Source organism: Giraffa tippelskirchi, chromosome 10 (genome assembly GCF_054371585.1).
Source record: "Giraffa tippelskirchi isolate mGirTip1 chromosome 10, T2T-mGirTip1v1.2.pri, whole genome shotgun sequence".
Taxonomy (NCBI): Eukaryota; Metazoa; Chordata; class Mammalia; order Artiodactyla; family Giraffidae; genus Giraffa; species Giraffa tippelskirchi.
Genome location: NC_137284.1, coordinates 15,073,306 through 15,094,147, shown reverse-complemented (window position 1 = coordinate 15,094,147; position 20,842 = coordinate 15,073,306). Strand labels below are relative to the sequence as shown.

The 20,842-nt window shown below is 43.3% G+C and overlaps 1 protein-coding gene and 2 long non-coding RNA genes across 12 annotated transcripts in view; 2 read left to right on the top strand and 1 right to left on the bottom strand.

The window, feature by feature from the left end:
- The window catches only part of OPCML (opioid binding protein/cell adhesion molecule like), a 566,878-nt gene that overhangs the window by 202,167 nt on the left and 343,869 nt on the right, over positions 1 to 20,842 (top strand). The window lies entirely within an intron of this gene.
- Positions 1,080 to 12,000, bottom strand: LOC145524882 (uncharacterized). Its single transcript, XR_014067920.1, has 2 exons — positions 11,614 to 12,000; positions 1,080 to 6,474 (listed from the first exon to the last, which is right to left on the bottom strand). It is a non-coding gene; the product is annotated as an uncharacterized LOC145524882 (long non-coding RNA).
- Positions 12,194 to 14,780, top strand: LOC145524878 (uncharacterized). Its single transcript, XR_014067915.1, has 2 exons — positions 12,194 to 14,112; positions 14,438 to 14,780. It is a non-coding gene; the product is annotated as an uncharacterized LOC145524878 (long non-coding RNA).

Genomic DNA, 20,842 nt, shown 5'->3' with positions numbered 1-20,842 from the left:
CATGGACTGTAGCCTGCCAGGTTCCTCTATCCATGGGATTTCCAGGCAACAATATTGGACTGGGGTGCCATGTCCTACTCCAGGGGATCTTCCTGACTCAGAGATCAAACCATGGTCTCCTGCATTTCAGACAGATTCTTTACTGTCTGAGCTACCAGGGAAGCCCAATTTTAGAACATTACCTATAGAAAGCCCTGGGCCCTTTTTTCCTCAATCCTTCCACCACAACCATCCCACAACCCCAAACAACCACTAATCGTATTCTGTCTCTAGCGATTTTCCTGCTTTGGATTTGAATATGAATGGAATCATCTAATATGATTATATTCTATATCATATAATGTGCAGTCTCATGACTAGTTTCTGGGAGCATATATCAGTATTTTATTCTGTTTTAAAGCTGAATGATATTCCATTGTATGGAAATGATATTCCATTGTATAGATTTAAAATTTTGTTTCTTCATTCATCAGTAAATGTGCATCTGGGTTGTTTATACCTTTTTTGTATTATGGATAATGCTGCTATGAACATTCATGCCTACATGTATGCTTCTTGGTTATTACTGCCTTGTAGTATGTTTTGAAATCAGGGAGTGTGAGTGATCTTACTCTACTATTTTTTTTTTATATTGCCTGTGCCTCTTGAAGTTCTATATATGAATTTTAGAATAACATTTAAATTTCCCAAATTTATTCTTTGCTTGGATATGAGGACTTCATTTAGGCTTCTCTCATGTATTGATACATTGCTTATCAAGTGTAAAACTCTAGGTTGACAATTTTGCTTTCTTTTTTAATTATCTTACTATTTTAACAATATTATTTGATGGCTTTCTGCCTTCTGTTTTTACTGTTGAGAAATTTCCTGTCATCAGTCTAATTTTTGTTCTCCTTGATATATTCTATATTTTTTCTCTCTTTCTTTTAAGGTAAACACTGTGTCTTTGGTATAATGTAATTTCATTATAAGATATCCTTGTTTAGATTTTTTTTTTAACTTGGATTGAGTATCCTTCATGAATCTAAGGTCTCATGCCTTATTTCTGAAATTGGTATCTATTATATTTTATCATTTCATTTTATTCTTTATGCCTTGCATAGCCACTGTACTTTATTTATATTTTCTGTATCTTTGTCTTTCCATGATGTAGTCTAGATGAATTCCTCAACTGCATTTTCCATTTCTTTACTCTTCTCTTCAACTGTATCTAATCTTCTGCTTAACCACTGAGTTTTAATCTTAATGATGTTCCCTTCTTATTTCTGAAATTCCATTTTTGCTACCAGGGATTAAAGAAACACTGCCTGGAATAAGACACCCTGTGTTCAAATTCTGACTTTTTTGCATAAGAACTGTATGATCTTGAGCAATATTTAATCTCTCTGTGTCATGTCCTAGCTTCCTCCTTTTAAAAAAATGAAATAATAATATCGGTGTCTTTTCAGAGGATAGCTGTAAATATTAAAAGGATTAGATGAAGTGCTTACCACAGTATCTAGCATCTAATAAATGCTAAAATTTGTTTTTAAACAAAGCAGTTTAAAAACACTTATATTCTTTTTAAAATAGCCTACCATTCATTCTGTTTCTTCTTCTGTTGTCTCAATTGTGTTAAACATAATGACTGTGTCATCTTTCACCTCTTGTTTGAGAGTGCTAATTTTCCCTTTCGTTTCTTCCATTGATTCATGGTAGAATCTAAGTCTGGACCTGACCTTGGATGAGATTATGAAGGAATAGTTTTCAAGGTCTGAAAATAGAATATATTAGTGGTTTTATAGGTTAATTTATAACTTTAAAATAGTGAGTATAGGTTGATTTATAATTTTAAAATAGTTAGACATGACATGTGGACCTCCACATGAACAATTGCCCTGGGCCCTGCAGATGTCAGGAGTCCACAGAGTTCCATTCCTGTATCAGAAACAGATTCTTAGTGAAAGCATTAGAATACGATGTGGGAAGTGTTGCGTGGAAGCCCATTCATCATGTTGCGGGGGCACAGGTGTAGAATGCTAATTCAGCAGCGGCTTCCATGTTAGGGAGCTTTCCTGGAGATGAGGGTAGGGGTTCAGGACCATGGATGCAATGAGGCAGGCAACAGCCTGTCATTAGAAGTGGCACAGGGGAAGTGGGGGTTTTCAAGAGAAGTTGCATGGTTAAGGCTAAAAGCATAGTAAGAAATTTGGAATCGGGTAGAGGAGGAGATAGTGAAGGACAGGGAAGCCTGGTGTGCCACAGTCCATGGGGTCACAAAGAGGTGGACATGACTTCGTGACTGAACATGCAGAGGAGGAGGCTGGTGTGGGAGGTGTTCCACCTGAGGGGCTTTGGTGGCCTCGGTCCAGTAACCAACCACTGCCTGTGGGCACAGGAAGCCAATGCAGGGCTGGAAGCCACCAGCAACACAGGCAGGCCCCTGTGTCACCTGATGCTGTCAGGCTGCAGGAGGCAGTTTGACTGGCAAGATTGAGGCCAGGAGATCTGGATTGGAAGTCATCACTGAGCAAGGACAGGCAGTGATGGGGGCCTGAGCCGGGGCTGGAGAGGTGGGCAACTGAGAAATACAGAAGGTGAAACTGCATCAGGAGTGTGCACTTCCGTTGTCATGCTGACTACTGCATACCCTTAGAGCAGGTCACCTTTCAGGCTGCACCTGAATTATAAAAATAGAATTGACATCAGCCCCAAAGCATAAAGAGTGGCCTCAGCTCATCAGAACTGCTGTGACCAGCTGCCTTGGTAATGTCTTCCACAGTCAAGGTTGAACCACTCATGGATGCTTGAGCCTCATTCCCTTTGGGTTTCAGGACTCAGGGACAGAATCAGAGGCCTCCAGAGGCTCCTGTCCTGGGGTATCATTTAATACAGGATATTGACATAGAAGCCATGTCAGGATTTTCTCCTGCCTTTCCCTCTGGATGGATCCTGACCTGGGAAAGACAGGGCCACCTCTTTTCCCTCTGACTTGGGACCACCGCAACCCCTGTGCCTATGTGCCAGCCTCACCTGTTGGGGTCTCAGGTGAGAGGCACTGGGTCAGGGCAGGCAGGGCTGGCAGGCAGGGCCAACAGGCAGCTGACCCATCCATCCTCCTCATGCCAATACTCAGAACATCTCATGGCCCCTGTGTCTGTGTAGAGGAGTGATGTAACCAGGATACTCCCAGGCTCCAGTTGATCCTCCCTCCCATGCAGCTGCCCTGAGCCCCCCTCACCTCTATCTCCTGATCTAAATTCACAGTGCCTGCTTCATGTAAATGGCACTTTATCCGGCTGGAAATGTGAGTCCTGTCAGGAGCACTGGGCTCCGTCATGCTTATCAGAAATACATTATCAGGTGGGGATTAGACAGAGGCTGCTGCTACTGTGCTGTCCAGGCTGGCGAGTGATGAATAATAGAAATTCCACGGGCTGGAGACAGACACAATTGGCAGGCCGGGCTCGCCCAGCCTCCCTTGCACTCGGTTCAGTGTGATGCATCGGCTCCTGGAAGGCTTTCTGCTTCACTCACCCTGGCCACAGTCTGGGGGTCTGGGGGCCGGGGCCGAGGTAATCCCCTCCTTCCAGCCCTCTCCTACCTTCCATTCTGCCTGCTTGTCTCTCCAGCTTGCTGTGCCCAGAAAAGACAGCATTTAATTGAACCTATGGACTATAACAGCAGAAAGAAAAACTTGGACAAATGCCCAAGCCCGTTTTCATGGAAATGGGTGGCTGGAAGGGAGGGTCTGCCATCTCTCTCCTCTGGGAAGAGTCAGGGTGGGGATCATGAAAGGCTGTCATTATGACAAACTTTAAATTCATCACTTTTTCTTAGACTTGAGTTGGCTTTGAAAGAGATAGTTAAAGTTCTCAGCATGATGAAGTGTTTACAATGCGTAGATCAAAGTTTATTTTAATATCCCCTTTACTGGCTTGAGTTTGAGTAGGCTCCAGGAGTTGGTGATGGACAGGGAAGCCTGGCGTGCTGCAGTCCATGGGGTCACAAAGAGTTGGACATGACTGAGTGACTGAACAGAACTGAACTGAACTGACTTACTGGCTTGAAGACCAAGGTAGTAGAATAAGTAGTTTGGACAAAGGAAGCAGCGATAATTGCAATAAGAGCAACCATTGTCTCTCACTCCACAAAAGCAGTGCCCTTCATTAGTAAAGGTGAATGAGCAAAAGTCACAAAGCCTGATTTTAAAGAAAAGAGAAAGCCAAAAAAAGATAGAGAGGGCTTATCTTCCCACCACCCAGCCTTTATAACCTAGAAGAGGACTGGGGAGAGACCATCTCTTATGGATGGACTCAGAATCAAGGTATGGCTTCTGTTCATGACTCATGTGCCTCTTCATTCCTTTATTTAGCAAAACAGTTGCTATTACGTGATAATCTCTGTGCTGGTGCAGGAACACAGAATGAAGTAACCATTGCCTGATAACCTGCCTGGGGAGCTCACACCCCAAGAGGTGATTGAGAGGGCATCCCAAGATACCCAGATGTTGGGCTCATCAGCCATATTTAAAACAGCCATTATAAAGATACCAGAAGAATTAAACAAAATGTTGTCACAAAATTATAGGAAAACATAGTCTAAATGAGTAAGCAGATAGGGAATGTCAAGGTACAAATAGAAACCATTAGAAAAAAAAAAAAAAGAACCAAATGGACATTGTAGAACTAAAAACTATACCACCAAAATGAAAAATTCACTAAGATTCACTGTATAGACTCAGTAGCAAATTCAAGATGGCAAGCAAAAGAAGTCAGTGAATTAGAAGGCTAATAGATAGAAATTATCTAATTTAAAAACAGACATTAACAATGTTAATAAAAGTACAAATACTTTGGCCACCTGATGCAAAGAGCTGACTCATGGAAAAGACCCTGATGCTGGAAAAGATTTAGGTTAGGAGGAGAAAGGGGCAGCAAAGGATCAGATGGTTGGATGGCATCACCGACTCAGTAGACATGAGTTTGAACAAAGTCCAGGAGATAGTGAAGGACAGAGAAGCCTGACATGCATAAACAGTCATGGATTTGCGAAGAGTCAGACACAACTTAGTGACTGAACAACAACAACAGCAATAATAAAAGTAAATAGAGCTTCTGGGATGCAGAGAACACTATGAATAGACTAATTTACACGTAATTGGTATTCCTGCAACACGGGCAGTGTGGGGAGCAGCAGGCAGGCTCAGGCACAGGTGAGTTCCCCAAAGAAAGTGTAGCACTGCTCTCCCAGCTGCAATGGTGTGATTTCAGCAAGTTAACCTAGCTCAGTCCCACTCCTTTTGTCTGCAACATGTCACTGTCACCACCTCAGGGTCCATGAGAATCCAAACCCCTCCCAATCTGCTGGAACTTTCTAATACGTCACAGTCAATCCCAGGAAGTGCTGGGTTTTGAAAGCTGTAATATACCAAGTAAACGTTAGGAGATGTGGACAATGATTACTATTGCACTGCCGCTGCTATTTACACACTAATGACTCTTTTAGGGTTAAGGATATGACTTTTCAGGACATCCTCACGCCAGAGCCAGGATCTCAATCTCATTTCCACCCTGGTTCAGTGTCATTTCTATGGTGCTGACTCTTCTGCTCCAGTAGAACCACAGATTGGAAAGGAGTTGTTAGCTCAACAGTGCTCGTTGGTCCTTGTCTGAATGGCATGTAGGCGTGTGTGTGTGTGTGTGAGCCTTGATTGAAGAGGTGGGGACAGGACTCTCCTAGCTTCTGCTGCCCACAGCAGGCCTTTCCCACTGAGGATCCTGCAGGTCAATGCCAAATTCATCTCAGTGAAAGCCTTGTGGGGCTTTCCGAGTGGCAGGGACCAGCTCTCATGCTGCGCCATCAAAGACAGGATCCCAGAGTGTCTTAAGGAACCAGCGAGGCCCCAGTAAATGTGAACACATCCCCAGTTGTTCCATGGCATTTGGGGTGACTGCTTTCCTGTTCTCCACATTTGGCAAGAGCCTTGAACCCTGTGGTCTTGATGCCCTGCAAGTCCTGTGAGATGTCTTACGAGGTATCAAAGATAAAGCCCAAGGGTAGAACTGCTGTGATCCAATGCGATGCTGAAGGCAGTGCTCAGACAGGACCTTAGTGGGCAATGTGTCTGTGGCCCCCCTCAACCCTCAGTCAGGCCAGGGGGGCCGATGCTTCTGCTGGCTGATTACAATGTCACTGCAGCTGTCAGCCGTGTCTCAAACAGCACAGAAGAGGCATCTCGGGTTCCCTCTGCCTATGTCATCCCAGACTCCCTTCTTCCCTGCTGTTTTCATCCTTTATCTCCCTCCTCACTCGCCATGGGGAATCTGGTTCTTTCTGTTTGGTTATCAAAGTACAGCCTTGAGGGTCAAACCTAGATTCCCGTGAGACCATCGATTCCTCCTGGTCCACTTGTCCAGAAAGAGCTCATGTTGGTCCCTTTCCCTCTGCCGCCAGCTGAGGTCGGTATCACATTCTGTCTGCATCATCTTTAGTCTAAACCAAACAGATGAATTCTTCTGTCAGTTCAAGCCTCTTCTCATTTTTAACTTTTTCTGAGTACCCGTTGCCTTTTATATCTCCTTACTTCCCAACATATTGGCGGCCCATTTTTCTGTTTTTGTGTTGTTTGTTTTTGCTGGGATGTTGGTGTTCATATTGTGCTGGGTTTGTTAGACGTTGCCTAGGCTGTGATGGACAGGGCAGTATTGGCCTTACCCACTTGAGGCCAGCCATGCAATAAAACATTGCACACAGAACTGCTCAGCCAGCATGCTGAGTGCTATCAAAGAAGGGGCAGGATGTGATCAATAGAACCAGAGAAAAGCCTTCTCTAGATTCATAGGGTCAGTTAGGGATGCCTTTGAAATCTTTAAGTGGAGGTCTGAAGGAGCTTGTTGGGTATACAAGCCAGGCACACAAAAAGCGTCCGGGGCCAGAGAAACACACTTGGGCTTTCAGCAAGGAGACTGGACAGGCTAAGTTCACTTAGGATGAGTACAATCAGAGAAGCAGAGCTCTAAGCTGGGACCAGATACTAAAGAACTTTCACATTTGGGGCTGAGTACAAGAGTTTGCAGAGTAGGCACATATCTGGTCAGCTGTAAATAGGAAGCACAGAACACAGCATCACCAGGGACCCCAGGAAGCATGGCCAGTGCCTGCAGTGTCCAGAATACTCTTTCTTGGCATAGTTGAATCATCCTCATGGTGATCCTACTGGTTAGCCTGGTCAAGATGATTCTCCTAGTTTTACTGATGTGAAAACTGAGTTTGCCTTGTGTGATTTGTCCTCAGTAAAGACTTTGAACTGTTTGTGGAAAGTATTCACACGCTATTTTTTGTTTATATCCAAAAGGATTCTCATCTGTTGTTTATTATTCATAAAAATAAACAAATTCTGTGGTTTGTTAATTTATTAGCTAGATATATGTTTTTATTTCATATAAAGACATGTAGGCTCAGAGAAGTTGCTCACACTCGTGCGGGAAGTCAAACAGCGAGAATGTTTATGGCTAATGCTCATGCTGAATTGGGGCAATCTGTAGATAATATTGGGCTTCTCAGGTGGCACTAGTGGTAAGGAACCCTCCTGTCAATGCAGGAGACTTAAGAGATGTGGGTTTAATCCCTGGGTCAGAAAGATCCCCCAGAGGAGGGCACAGCAACCCCCTCCAGGATTCTTGCCTGATGAACAGAGGAGCCTGATGGGCTACAGTCCATAGGGTCGTAAAGACGCAAACACGACTGAAGTGACTTAGTGCACATGTATGTACGTAGTGTAACATATACTAGAGTAAATATCTCTAGTTACCAGAGAATGTTGGAGGTTTATTTTAATCTAAATCCATGGATCTCAGAGTCTGGTCCTCAGACCGGCAGCATTGGTATTACTTGGGCACTCGTCAGAAATGCAGATCCCAGGTCCCACCCCAGAGACTCTGGAGTGAGGCTCAGCAGTGTGTGCTGAACAAGCCATCCAGGTGGTTGTGATGCTGGCTGACATTGGAGACTGGTTAGTCTGAACCAAGGAATTTCCACTCTGCAGGCTCCCTCCATCCTGTCCCTCTGTAGACTCACCACACCTCAAGGGACAAGCCCAGACACACTCTGAGGGGCTCAGGATTCACAGACCTTAAAGCTTATCCATGTGAGTCTCCATGGTGGGGAGCCACTTTTGAAGAATGATAAGTACAGTGTTTATACTTAATAAGTAAGGTATGTTCATTCTTCAAAAGGTCCCATGCATGCACTGCCTCACTCAGTGCCCCCAACCCTGCACCAGGCCACTGCCGGAGACTCCTGGACACTCACAGACAAATCTGGGTCAGTCTCTTGTGGGATCACCTAGAGCCAGATATCCTGGAATGAGAAGTCAAGTCGGCCTTAGGAAGCATCACTGCCAACAAAGCTAGTGGAGGTGATGGAATTCCAGTTGAGCTATCTCAAATCCTAAAAGATGATGCTGTGAAAGTGCTGCCCTCGATATGCCAGCAAATTCGGAAAACTCAGCAGTGGCCACAGGACTGGAAAAAGTCAGTTTTCGTTCCAATCTCAAAGAAAGGCAATGCCAAAGAATGTTCAAACTATTTCACAATTGCACTCATCTCACACGCTAGCAAAGTAACACTCAAAATTCTCCAAGCCAGGCTTCAACAGTACATGAACCTTAAACTTCCAGATGTTTAAGCGGGATTTAGAAGAGGCAGAGGAACCAGAGATCAAATTGCCAATATCTGTTGAATCGTTGAAAAAGCAAGAGAGTTCCAGGAAAGCATCTACTTCTGGTTTTTGACTATGCTAAAGCCTTTGACTGTGTGGATCACAACAAACTGTGGAAAATTCTTTAAGAGATGGGAATACCAGACAACCTTACCTGCCTCCTGAGAAGTCTGTATGCAGGTCAAGAAGCAACATTTAGAACCGGACATGGAACAACAGACTGGTTCCAAATTGGGAAAGGTGTATGTCAAGGTTGTATATTGTCACCCTGCTTGTTTAACTTATATGCAGAGTACATCATGTGAAATGTTGGGCTGAATGAAGCACAAGCGGGAATCAAGATAGCCAAGGAGAAATATCAGTAACCTCGGGTATGCAGACACCACCCTTATGCAGAAAGTGAAGAAGAACTAAAGAGCCTCTTGATGGAAGTGAAAGAGGAGAGTGAAAAAGTTGGATTAAAACTCAACATTCAGAAAACTAAGATCATGGCATCTGGTCCCATCACTTCATGGCAAATAGATGGGGAAACAATGCAAACAGCGAAGAGACTTTATTTTTTTGAGCTCCAAAACCACTGCAGATGGTGACTGCAGCCATGGAATTAAAAGACGCTTGCTCCTTCAAAGAAAAGCTATGACCAACCTAGACAGCATATTAAAAAACAGAGACATTGCTTTGCCAACAAAGGTCTATCTATTCAAAGCTATGGTTTTTCCAGTAGTCATGTATGGATGTGAGAGTTGAACTATAAAGAAAGCAGAGCACCGAAGAATTGATGCTTTTGAACTGTGGTGTTGGAGAAGACTCTTGAGAGTCCCTTGGACTGCAAGGAGATCCAACCAGTCCATCCTAAAGAAAATCAGTCCTGAAAATTCATTGGAAGGACTTGATGCTGAAGCTGAAACTCCAATACTTTGGCCACCTGATATGAAGAGCTGACTCATTGGAAAAGACTCTGATGCTGGGAAAGATTGACTGTGGGAGGAGAAGGGGACAACAGAGGATGAGATGGTTGGATGGCATCACCAACTCAATGGACATGAGCTTGAGTAAGCTCTGGGAGCTGGTGATGGACAGGGAAGCCTGGTGTACTGCAGTCCATAGGGTCACAAAGAGTTGGACATGACTGAGTGACTGAACTGAACTGAACTGATGTTCAGTCTAGCAGACACCCTTGAATACGTACTGTATGCACGTCTGGTGACTTAATATGGAAACACTCATGTGTTACAACTTAAGCCCACAAGTTACAACACTAAAATCTGCCTTGTAATAATGTGATAATGCCTGCTTGATAATGTCTGCTCCCTAATACAGCTTTCTCATAGTGATCTGAAAGGCCTTCTAAAATATTAATATTCCTGAGAGGCACAGAGGTAAATGCTATTAGCTTTACATTCCAGGTGGGTTAAAAAAGGTAAAGGAACCACACAGGGAAATGCCGAATGTCTAAGCTGTTCATTTTCTTTGGAAATGACAATGAGATCACTTATTTGAGTTATCCAAACGATTTCTCCGGCTTTAATATCATCCCCCCCCCATTTCTTTTCCTCCTAGTTATTACGTTAGATTTGCACTATTGTATGCAATTTAAAATGAATTATTCTACTCTAATGCCTAATTTTGGTTAGCACTTTAATTATGAGGTTATTTTAGCTTTTAGATGAGTTACAGCTGAAGTGAATGAACAGTATTTACTTTCATTAATGACAATTCTCATTACTCTTCCCTTCCACGGTCACCACATAGTGAAGGCTCTCAAAGCTAGAGGAAAAAATCCAATAAAGGTAAGATTCTGCAAGTCCCACCTGTCTCAGAGGAGAGCAGCTGGAGGTAGAAGGAGACAAATCATGATGTTATGGAGGATGGGAGGTTTAATTGTGTTTAATATTATTTCCAGGGTTTACATCCTCGTCCATCATCCACGTGGGCGTTGATTGCCACCCTACACTCAGAATTCTATCAAACTTGGAGATCTGAGCTGGGAACACTGTGTTTGTATGACTCCCTCCAAACTCCCTGGTGAAATAGTTTATGCAGTTCCTATTGATCCACTCTAGGCTTTCTTTATATGATCAGGAACACCTGGCTATTTGGAAAATGTAGACCTGAGGCCCCCATCCCTAGATGCACAGCAGAACCATCTGTGGAACTATTCCAAAGGTTGTGCACGCCTGACTCGTACTTCACAGGAGAAGCTGAACTCTAGAGGGCAGGGCATGTGCAGGCCGGACCATGTTTACAACAGTTGTGTGGTTCTGCAGCCGGAGGTGGTTGTACTAGAATACTGACATGAACTTTATTTTTACCCTTAAAAAAAAAAAAGTTTATTCTGTAGATGTTTGGTTGCTTATTATTTATTTAATGGGGGGTATTAATACTGGGTCTGATCTTTGTTGTTATTCTTTAAATGGAAAAAGAGGTCGGTTCCTCCTTTTTGTGTTAGTTACAAATTGGCACTTGCCATCTACCTCTACAAGGATTAAATCAGGTGCTTCTACAGTTCCTGACCTTCACTATCTCCTGAAAGAAGTTCAGAGTGAGCATAAATGAGGCTTTCTGTGCTTGCGGAAAAACTGGCAGGACAGGTCTTCAAATTAGTTAGATATTTTCAGGAGCCGATTTTATGAGCCCAATTCTTGCATCTTCTCCTGTCTACAAAAGCACTAAAATCCATCAAAGTGATACCTGCTCCTCGTAACTAGCATTAAATCCTCATGAGAAGAGCAGAAACCTTCTGTAAAAAAATATGGCTTGATTGCACGTACCATCCTTTCACCAAAATCACATATATATTGACCTTCCCCACCCCACCCTGCATTTTTGGAGGGGCTTCTCAGAGCTATCTGAAATACCATCTCCCAAGCAGTAGGGGCTTCCCAGATGGCACTAGTGGTAAGAACTACCTACCAGTGCAACAGACGTAAGAGACACAGGTTCGATCCCTGAATCAGGAAGATCCTGGAGAAGAGTGTGGCAACCCAATGCAGTATTCTTGCCTGGGGAATCCCATGGACAGAGGAGCCTGGCAGGCTATGGTCGATAGGGCTGCAAAGAGTCAAACACAACTGAAGCGGTTTAACACTCATACACATGCTATAGTCTTCATTTTTTTCCCAAATAAAGCTTAACTCTCAACTCTCAGGTTGTGCATTTGTTTCAAGTTGGCATATGGAAACATTTCTGCCAAGTTTCTCTTTCTCTGGGCTTCTCATATTTCAAGCCAGGACAAGCCTCCTGGATTTGCTTCTAGAAGCCTGGGTCTGCCCTGGTGAGACTAAGCACCTCACAGAATCCTCGTGTGTCAAATGGAGCCAATAGGAGCTCCTGTCCTGGGCTGCTCTGGGACGTAAATGAATGAATATGTGTGAAGTGCTTTAATTGGTCCCTGGCTCAGGTGGGTCAAGATGGATTTCCTGTTGCTGTGTGGCAGTCACCATTATGACATCAGCATCATCATTATTTATGAAAACTCTATGTGGATTCAGCTTGAATTCCTTTGGGCACAATATAAGAAGAAATGATTTTCTAAGCAAAGAAATTATATGTACATGATATTAAGGATACAGGGTATAACCCACTGAAAAAAACTAAAGTTTTTTAAAGTAAACCGTCGTGGAGATAAAGACAACCAAATGAGAGCAAACAAAGGCTGTTTATCCCTAGCCTGCTGGAGCTGGGGAGTCCCCTCCATCAGTAGCATTTGGCAGAGACTCAAGGCAGGCAGAGGAGTGGAGTGGGAAAGCTTTACCCCAGGAAAAAGGGAAGGCTTCAAACCTGCACTGATTTGAGGCTGTTGGTAGGGGAGGCTACAGTGGGCACACCAGAAGGAGGGGTATTTGTGCCATTGGTTAGGGGTGCATCTTTGGTTTCCTCTGACTGGTCCAGAATTAGAAGAGGGGTGAAAATTAGGGAAGCTGTCAGTGATCATTTTTGTCCTGGCCACGTGGGGCTGATTATTGCAGGGGTTCTTGTCTGGCTTCCCGGGATGCTGGTGGAGAGAGTAGTTTGACTTCTCACAGCTCTGACTTAGAGCATCCTAATCCCGGGGCTGTTGCTATACCTGGTGGGCTGGTTCCCCAGGCAGGTGGCTGCAGGTTGTGGGTCAGAGTTCTACTTTTATATACAGTCTAAACAGTCAGTTTCTACGCTGTTCTGTTAGTATGCAAATGATTCTTGCTTTGTAGTCTTAACTGGCCATTAAATCAGAGTGGCTAAAACTTCTAGTTAGAAATCCTGTAAGATAAAATAAAAGTAATAAAGTTTTATTGATTTAAAAAAAATATTCCCATAGCAGATGCTAAATGAAAAAGGATTTCAGATTGAATTGATTTCACAGTTTATTTTAAGGCATGGTGGCCTATCCCCTACGGGGTTTAACATTTTACTAAGGTACACTTGGATTTTTTAAACTAATTAATTAATTTTTATTTATTTATTTTGGCCGTTCTGATTCTTTGTGGCTGAGTGGGCTTTCTCCAGTTGCCGAGATACTCTCCGGTTGCGGTGTGCAGGCTTCTCATTGTAGTGGCTTCTCTTGTTGTGGAGCACCAGCTCTGGGGAGCAGCTTGCAGGCTACAAGACAAAGGCTCAGTACTTGTGGCACATGGGCTTAGTTGCTCCGAGGCATGTGGGATCTTCCCAGACCAGGAATCAAACCAGTAGTGTCCCTTGCATTGCAAGGTGGATTTTTATCCTCTGGACCACCAGGGAAGCCCCTTCACCTGTATTTTTAATAAATTTAGGTAACACTTGTACGCTCTTAATTGAGGGAATAGTGGTAAAATAGATCATTTGAAAGGATGTGTTTTTAGGATATAACTTACTATTGCTTTGGAGGAGTCTTGTATGTTTATTGTTTGTTTTTCACCTAGATTTTCTGTTTGGGATTTATTTATAGGATAATTTTGAATTGTATTCCTGGAGATCTTGGGTAGAAAGAGACTTCCAAAATGTATTAATTGATAGAGATTAACTTGTTTAGGAGAAAAATTTGGCAAGTTGCAAGCCATCTAGGAAAATCAAGAGTTAGTTGTTTGGGTCCTGTGATTCATGGTGGAATTGTGATCTGATATTTCAACGTGGCTGCTCGTGTTACAATGTGTTGACTTTGGTATGAGTCTGTTATGCATATGGACCAACTCCAGTAAGACAGAATGCTTAATGTGCTGAAGGCGTGAAGAAGTAGGTCACTTGGAAAGTTAATGGCTCTGGTCATCTTGAGCACAAACAAGGATGGGCTTAGTGACCTGTTGTCATAAAGTATTAAGCTCTTGATCCCCCTATCTGGCTCTGTCCCTCTAACTTGCCTTATATAAGAAGCGATGTTGAAACATTTGGAAAGAAAAGAGATCACAGTATACTCTTCCAAAATACTGAAGTTGAAGATAAATGAACTTCATATAGTAAGTATGTATACACACACACACGCACATGCACACACCAATGAAATTATTCCCTTGACTCTTTGTTTCATCCTACCTATTATTATAAAGAAAAGAAACATTGTCCACCCATCCTTATAGGCAAAAATCTTCAGGAGAAATTGGTTTTTTTCTTCTGAGGAGAAGTTGGGGGAAGGGCACTTGACAAGGCATTTTATCCTTATATCTCCTAACTCTCAGCATTAACTTTCCACCCCACCAAAAAAAAGAAAACAAAGACTGAAGATGCCAGAACCATGATCACGTATATAAGTCATGTCACATCTTAGTCTAATTAAATCCCTTTCCAGAATTAGCACTTCTTTGGCCAACTCTTTGCTGAGCACTAACTTTGCTAAGAAACATCCATCCTGAAGCAAGGAGAAGAAAGAGTGAACCTGTGAGGACTGCAGAGAAGTCAGCCCTCATTAGCATAATCTATTTCCACTGGTGAGTATGGAAATGCCAGGAGAGGGTCTGATGGACTGGTCTGGGTACCAGTGTGCAGAGCCGTCTCCATGGAAACTCGGCCGCACCAGGGAACCAGGACTTCACAAGGAGACACACCTGCAGCTCTGAAGTCTCAGTGCATTTATTTCCTCCCCTCACTTCATTCACATCTTTTTATTAAATGAGTCGATTTGTCACCACCAACTCTCTCTCTACATCAGCCCAGGTTCTGATCTAGGGGAAAAATAAAACTTTCAGTTCAAAAATTTGCAGAGACACGGAGTAATAAGGAGCTGCTGCAGATGAAACTGGAGATGTGGCAGCCTTCTCTGAATTGAATGACTTAATAATTCTGGCTGTTCCTTCCCTGGGAAAAATATAGCAGAAGCATCAAGCTATCTTGACTATTTCTGTCGCTTAAGTCACCGGTAGAAGAAGCCCTTGGACACTTCAGTTGTGTGTCTGTAGTCTCTGAGGTGTGTTAAATCTGGACTGAGACTGAGGGCAGGTTTAAAAGTTTATTTAACCTAAAGATTATTTTCCTGCTGGTTTCAAACAAATTTCCCAGATGCCTTATTTTCTGTAAAACCTTCCTGTATTATGTTGTGAAGTAACTGCTGCTCTTGCCCAGAGGCCTCTGGGTGTAAAGACCCCATGGTTACTTGTCCTCTTCTTGGCACCTTTTAGTTTTAACTTCCAGAATAATCCCAGTTAGAAGATAGTACTTGATAAACTGCCTCAAATCCTGTATGAGAAGGGACAGAGCATAAATAAATAAATGGAAAAATATATTTTATATCATTATATATATATATATATATATATATATTTGTGTAGATAATCTTCCCAATGAGTCTTTATCTATAAGCCCTATAGTCAGGAATTTAAAGCAGAGAGAATAGGTACCTCTCCCTTTGTTTCCCAGATAAGAGAGTGTTGTTTTCAACTAGCTAGTTATTAAGAGTCCCCAAATTAGATAAATAAAATGATCCAGCCCCTTCCACACTTGCCAGCCTGCAGTAGAAACCAAAATGGAGGCTAAACACATACATACACTCATCTTCTACATGGAGTTGGGCTGTTCGTGTATTTTCATCAAAATCCTAACCTGCTTATAACCCGATACGTCTCAGATCCATCCTGCATCCATTTGAGTCAGGGACAAAGGAATTTTGGGGGAAAACTAATGATTTTTAATCCATATTTACTCTGTCATCTGCTTTAAAATCCTTTTAGCATCAAGCCCTGGTTAAAACACTTCTCCAGATATCAAGTTTAGCAATGGGTGTGAAAGGGGCATTTAGCAAAAAAAAAAAAAAAAAAAAAACTAGAAGGAAGGAAAACAACCCACTATTTAGAGTGAAAAACCCTGAATGTCCCATCAAAAAGCTTCTGTACTTGGTCTCCCTCCTTCTGGCACCTGCTGATCCTACTTAAACCCCCTCATTCATCAGAGCAAACGCTTCTCGGTGTCTCACAGACAGTGTGGGGCAGAGATCTCACCACTAATTAATGTGGCCAGTTAATGGGCTCACAGCCATGGTGCTGGTGTCCTGGAGAAGCACACACACCCCTGTCATTCACAGAACTTCCTTGTGCTTGTTTAAGACCAGATAAAGCTTTCTGATGGGTGTTGGGGTAACAGGTTTGGATTCTAGAAGCATTTGGTCTTCTCTTGGGACACACACACACATATTCTATTTTTCTCACACACCATGTGATCTACACCAGAATCAGAGCAGCAGTTACTGAATATTAAATTAAACCACAAAAAAAAAAAAAAAAGAAAAGAAAGCAAGAAGAAAGGAAAGGTGGCTTGCATGAAAACAAGCTGAAAAGGTTAGGAGCCAAAGGAGCACCCTAGAACAGTTTCGGTCTGTTTGGAATGAATTAATCAGACCATTAAACAGATCTTTTAATCCAAAGCATCCCTTTCATTTCTGTACCCTGTAAAACAAAGTGATGGAGAGTTGATGGCAGAATCTGCCATGCTCCTTATTTGTATTACACAGACTGGAGGTCTGGCCTCATTAGCATTCCATTGCAGTCAAGGACCACACATTCAGGCTGAAAGCTGGAGTGGGAGAGTCTGGGGGCCCTGAGGTCTCTCCAGCTTGATATAAACCACCACAAGGAGTCTCCCTCTTTAACTGTGTCAATAGCCACCGGTAACTTGGAGAATGTGATACAACTTCTGAAGAACCTCTTACTTCCCATCCCCATTAAAATACCTAAAGCTGTACCCTCAGATTTTGAACACAGTTTCAGGGATAGCAGGAAACTACAGAATTCCATCCCTGGACGTTGAGATTAAGGATACGAAAAACTCAGTGTCATCTCAGGAGCCATACTAATGTTGTAGGGATCCTATCTTCACATCCTTTCAATGGGACATAGATTTGGTAGATTTCAATTTAAAGAAAGAGACAATTTCAGTGCACCTCACAGTGTTACTAATTGTATGTCAGAATTAGATGAAAATGGATTCCATTAAAATCCATTTCTTTTTTTTTTTTTTAAACAAGGAATACATTGATAATGAAAGCATTAAGTCTGGGACCTGGGGAGCCCAGACCTAATCCTTCTTTCAAGAACTGAGGCTCTGGCTCTGGATATGTAATTCCTCTGGGCCTTGAATTTCTTATCTGAGAAATGACTTGGTGGGGCTGGAGAATCTCAGAGGTCCATTTCAGTTTTCCTTCCCACCTTCTTATTTGCTGGTGGTGTGTAGAGAAAGAATTACAGGGACAGTAAAATGGACATACTAATAAAAGACACAACAAAAATACAATTAGCAGAATGAGACTGTAAAATTCCATAGAAGAACAAGGATATAAAAAATGCATCTGAATTCTTTCTGTGGGGGTAATTTTGCCATCTGTATAACAGTTGCTGCTATTCATGATTTATTGTTGCACTAAATTTTAGTTCCTTGAGGTCATGATTTGCACTTGACTCTTTTTAATCTCCTATATCTCTTAGCATGGTACCTACTCCAAGGAGATGCTTGAGAAGTATTCCTTGAATGACTGCATGAATGCCTAGAATGGAAGGTGGGATAGGGCTAAGTGAGCTTCTATCGAAGTGTGGGTAGCCTGAAAACTGAAAGCGGAAGTGTTAGTCACTCAGTCCTGTCTGACTCTTTGCGACCCCATGAACTGCAGGCCACCAGGCTCCTCTCTCCATGGGATTCTCCAGGCAAGAATACTAGAGTGGGTAGCCGGTCCCTTCTCCAGGGGATCTTCCTGACCCAGGGGTTCAAACCTGGATCTTCCTCATTACAGGCAGATTCTTTACCATTTGAGCCACCAGGGAAGCCCTAGGTAGCCTGGGACCAACAGCAGCTCATGGAATGAAGAACAATTCAGTCAAATTCTTGGAAACTGTAACTTTTTAGAGGCTATTTGATAAACACAAACAGGGAGGAGCGTCTGGCAAGCAGAATAGAAAAGGACACTTCGTGTAAAGCTATAACGGTATAGTATGATCCTGTCCTCGGTTTACCCAATCACACCGACATTTCAATGCCTCTGTTGAAACTCATAAGCAATTGCCTGTCAGGTTTCCAGGAGCTTTCAGGAAACAGAGAAAATGATTGGCTTAGCTCTCCCCTGAAGTTACTACTCAGCCCACCCAGAGAAGAAAAGAAACGGAAGGAAACACAAGAGCTTTCTGTCCCTTGAGTAAAAAAAAAAAAAGGAAAGAAAGAATAGAGAGGAAAGGTTTATCCCATTACTTGAGAATTAAGTAACTCAGCTGGCTTCAAAGTGGTGTGCCTTTAAACTCCCATCCAAAACTGTCAAGTGTGAGACCATATTCAGATCAGGAAGCCCCTCTTCCCAATTAGCTCACCCCCTCCTATTCCTCCACTCCTTCCTCCCCTCTTCTCCTCTTCTGAATCTAGCAAGATTAAGTGGCCAATGTACCTCCTCGATGCTGAATTTTAAAAGGAACAGCTCACAGTGTGATCATATTATTAATATTTATACCCTATCACTGAATGTTGACAGATTAATTATGCAACATGGTATAAAAATCAGCAGGCAGCGTGGGTGAGGGGTGGCAAAGTTCATGTATTAATAACTCAGCTGGGTGGCTGGCATGTGCCCCAGGATGACTGCTGGCTCCCGGAGCTCCAGGTCCCCATCCCTCTCAGGGCAACAACCTGCAGGATTTATTTCATGCTTCATACAGGTCAGTGTGGGCTTCCTTGGTGGCTCAGTGGTAAAGAATCCACCTGCAATGCAGGAGACACAGGTTCGATCTCTGGGTAGGAAGATCCCCTGGAGGAGGGCAGGGCAATCCACTCCAGTATTCTTGCCTGGAGAATCCCATGAACAGAGGAGCCTGGGTACAGTCCAAAGAGTTGGACACAATGGAAGCAACTAAGTATGCATACTTCTTATAGTATATCATCTTTTCAGACTTCAAAAAGCAGTGTTCATTAAGCCTTCTGGCTCCATCTCTAGGAGTTGACTGCCTGGGACAGAGAACCCAGAAAGAGTGTTTTCTGAAGCATAAATGGGACCTGTGATCAAGCAGAATCAGCTGGGGTGTGTAGGGGTCACTTTTCAGACTGAGCATTCAATGTGCGGTCTCCTTTTCTCAGAGAAGTAATCTGAGATTGATTGGTAACAAGTGTTGTACATGTTGCTCTGCTGGGTACCTAGAGCAACAACACAGTGACGGGGTCTCGGAGCTTGTAATTTAGTTGGGGAAGCAAGGCTTCAGTTCAGGAGAGTAGCATGCTGGACGTTAATGTAAGAAGTCTTCCCAACTTCACAGCTCATCATCACTGTTGCTTTGCCTGTCCAGCCCCACGGGTCCTTTTGGTGATGATGAGACTCTCGTAGAGGTAACTCTGCAGGACTCAGCAAAGTGCAGTGAGGAGCGAGGACTTTGCTGCCACAGACCTGGAATCCAGGGCTGACACACAGATGTTTGACCTTGGGCAGATCATGCAACTTTTCTCAGCTATAGTCTCTGGGGAGTAGAATAGTAACCCCACCAGGGTTTATTATATAGGAGGTAATGTTGTTCAGTCACTAAGTCGTGTTTGTCTCTTTGGGACAGCAGCATGCCAGGCTTCTCTGTCCTCCTGGAGTTAGTTCAAATTCTTGTCCAATGAGTTGGTGATGCTATCTAACCACCTCATCCTCTGCTACCTGCTTCTCCTTTTGCCTTCAGTGTTTCCTAGCATCAGGGTTTTTCCAATGAGTAGGTTCTTTGCATCGAGTGCCCAAAGTACTGGAGCTTCAGTTTCAGCATGAGTCCTTCCAATGAATATTCAGGGTTGATTTCCTTTAGGATTGACTGGTCTGAACTCCTTGCAGTCCAAGGGAATCTTAAGAGTCTTCTCTGGGCTTCCCAGATGGCACTAGTGGTAAAGAAAGGAAAGGAAAGTGAAGTCGCTCAGTCATGTCCGACTCTTTGTGACCCCATGGACTGCAGCCTACCAGCCTCCTCCGTCCATGGGATATTCCAGGCAAGAGTACTGGAGTGGGTTGTTATATCCTTCTCCAGGGGATCTTCCCCACCCAGGGATCGAACCCGGGCCTCCCGCGTTGTAAATAGATGCTTTACCATCTGAGCCACCAGGGAAGCCACTAGTGGTGAAGAACCCGTCTGCTAATGCAGGAGAAGTAAGAGATGCAGATTCAATCCCTGGGTCGGGAAGATCCCCTGAAGGGGGGCATGGCAATCCACTCCAGTATTCTTGCCTGGAGAATCCCATGAACAGAGGAGCCTGGCAAGCTAAAGTCCATGGGGTTGCAAAGAGGCAGACACGACTGTAGCGACTTAGCATGCACTGAAGTCTTCTCCAGCACCACAGTTTGAAAGCATCAATTCTTTAGCGCTCAGCCTTCTTTATGGTCCAGCTCTCACATCTGTACATGACTACTGGAAAAACCATAGCTGACTAGATGGACCTTTGTTGACAAAGTGATGTCTCTGCTTTTCAATATACTGTCTAAGTTGGTCATAGCTTTTCTTCCAAGGAGCAAGGTGTATTCGGTGGTTATTGAAAGAAGATGAATAGATAATTCTGCAGAGTTCACTTGAACCCATCGGTTATCAGGTCACATAACAAAAAGCCAGTGCAATCATAGCACATCAAATCAATTCTGGGAGTGATACATCTTATAATCAGGCAATGCAAATAGTCAAACCCAATAAGGAAGCACACCTTCTCTGTCTTCACGCAAAACTCCAACTTACCAGTAGCTCTGATCGCCTAACTCAGCCATTAAACTCCTGTGCTCAGT